The following is a 2,417-nucleotide window of genomic DNA, read 5'->3' as shown; positions in this document are numbered from 1 at the left end:
GCATTTGTGTGCCACACGCAGTGGTGTGTGTTAATTGTGATCACGGATGGATGATGGTCCACATAAGTGTGTGTGCGTGGCTGTGTGTACACGATGACAGCGTGCGCTGCTGGTGTTGTTGATGGTGGTGGTGTTGGTTGTTGCTGTGCGCTGTGTGCAAGGAGAAGAAGGAGAAGAGGAGGAGCACGGAGTGGGAGGAAGAACTGGGTGCACTCAATCTCACCCTCACCTGTCGATGGATGGGTCATTCATGTGGTCGTTGGTTGGTTGGTTGGTTGGTTGTGCGTGGTGCATCACAGGAGAAGGAAATGGACAACGATGGAAGGATGGATGGATGAAAGGGAGAAAGGGAGGAGAAGGGGGAGAGAGACAGTGTGCACCCTCCCTGCATGTGTGTGTGTGCATGTGCGTGTGTGTGAATGCGTCAGCGACGACGACGAAGGGAAGGAAGGAAGGAAGGAAGGAAGGAAGGAAGGAAGGAAGAAGGAAGGAACGTGGCACGCACAACCACCAATGTGTGTGTGTGTGCGTGTGCATGAACCAAAGACACATCCCCACCTCACCTCACCCCACCTCACCTCACCTCACCTCAACTCACCTGCCTGTCAGCAGCAGCGACGACGACCATGATCACCATCACCATTCCCACCACCAGCACCATCATACACACACCAGCTGCTGCGCAGAAGAAGAATGAAGCAACGGCGAGTGGATTGGTTGGTTGGTTGGTTGGAAAGCAGAATCGGTTGTTTGCTCGGTTCTGCTTGCTTGCTGCTGGTTTTTGGTGTGTGCGATTTTCCTCTTCCTCTTCTTCTTGCTTGCTACTTGCTGGCTCTGCCTTGATAAATGGCTTGTCTTGCTCTACTGTCGGCAACGTTCATACCAACGGGATCACGCCCGCTCTCGTCCGATCGCGGAAGCTAAGCCCGTTTGGGCCCGTTCAGTACTGCCGTGGGTGACCAGGCGGGAATCACGGGTGATGTTGCTCTCCTTTTTTTTTTCTCTCTCCCATATGGGGTGCTGTGGTTGCTGTTGCTGTAGCTGCTGTGGTGCTTGCTGTCTCTCCTTCACTTCCCTCTTCTCTTGTCTTAGTTTGGCTTGATTTGGTTGACTTCTTTTTTTCTTCTTTGTTTGCTGAGTTGCTTGCTTCAACTTGGGGTGAAGAGATGGTGGTGTGTGTTTGCAGTGTTGCTTTGCTTGACACACACACACACACACACACACACACACACACACACACACACACACACTGCCTGGCTGACATCGTGTCATCTCAACGCGTTTACTTCCATGTACTGACGCAGAGGTAACCACAAAGGTGTGCTGAGCTAATGAACTTGTGACAGAGCTGATCTTGGTTACGCTGTTAGACATCTTCGTCCTCTCCTCATCCTCCTCCTCATCATCATCGTCATTGCACGCAAACACATCACATGGGTGCATTATCCTTGGCCGCCTTTCGTCGGTGAGCGGGGGTGTTGCACCATACAGACTCCTGCATTACATCGTGTGGCGTCTGTCTCATTGGGCGTGTCGTACGCCAGCCCTTCCACTTGCATCTTCCCCCTGCGAGCATTTGCGTGTTTGTGCGCATGAAGGTGTTGGTGGTGGCAGCGAGATGTTGTGAGGTGCCCGCGCTGATTCGCACCCCTGCACACGATCCCCTGCACACACACACACACACACACACACACACACACACACACACACACACACACACACACACACACACCTGTCTGTCTGGTGATGACGCCACTCAGGTTGATCCTGGCAGACTCCAGCAGTGCTGATAGTAGCAAATAGCACAGTCATGGCACACGAGTTGGCAGATGGTGAGAGTGGTGGAATGGACACGAGAACAAGCGAGCAACGCACACACCACACGACAAACGTCGCCACACTCACTCCACAACTCCCTGTCCCAATGACTCACTCCCTCACCTGTGTGCACTTGGGTGGAGAGAGACTTGAAGAACTCCTCAAACACAAACACAACGCGTCTCTGCATCATCCCTACCACCTCATCAGGGGTCGACCGCAGGACCCTCGGAAGCTAACCGCAGTTGTATGTATGTGTGTGTGTGTGTGTGTGTGTGTGTGTGTGTGTGTGTGTGTGTGTGAGGAACGTGACATGCCAGCCAACACCAAACAGGATCCACATCAAAACACACCACGCCTAATGCATAACTTCGGAATCCCCTACCACAGATCTGTCAACTCACACCGAGGAACCTGTTACCACAAGAGCGCGAAGGCTGAAACGGTGCCAGACCCAGCAGGTCCTGATACGTCTGCCAGCATGCTCGTGAGCAAACACTCGGATCTCATACGACAATAAATGCGAGTCATTAGGGCACATGATTACATGACGCAGACCTCGAATCATGCTGGAAGAGATGAGATAGTTCAACCGCATT

General features: G+C 52.7%; 1 non-coding gene across 1 annotated transcript; it reads left to right on the top strand.

Annotated features, from left to right (window-relative positions):
- Positions 1-873: 873 nt before the first annotated feature.
- Positions 874-987, top strand: PTSG_20048. The gene has a single exon (XR_001137183.1). It is a non-coding gene; the product is annotated as a 5S ribosomal RNA (ribosomal RNA).
- Positions 988-2,417: the final 1,430 nt, after the last annotated feature.

The sequence above is a fragment of the Salpingoeca rosetta genome (genome assembly GCF_000188695.1).
Source record: "Salpingoeca rosetta unplaced genomic scaffold supercont1.134, whole genome shotgun sequence".
In the NCBI taxonomy this organism is placed as follows: domain Eukaryota; class Choanoflagellata; order Craspedida; family Salpingoecidae; genus Salpingoeca; species Salpingoeca rosetta.
Note: the sequence above shows the minus strand (reverse complement) of the source record. Positions and strands in the feature narration are given on the sequence as shown.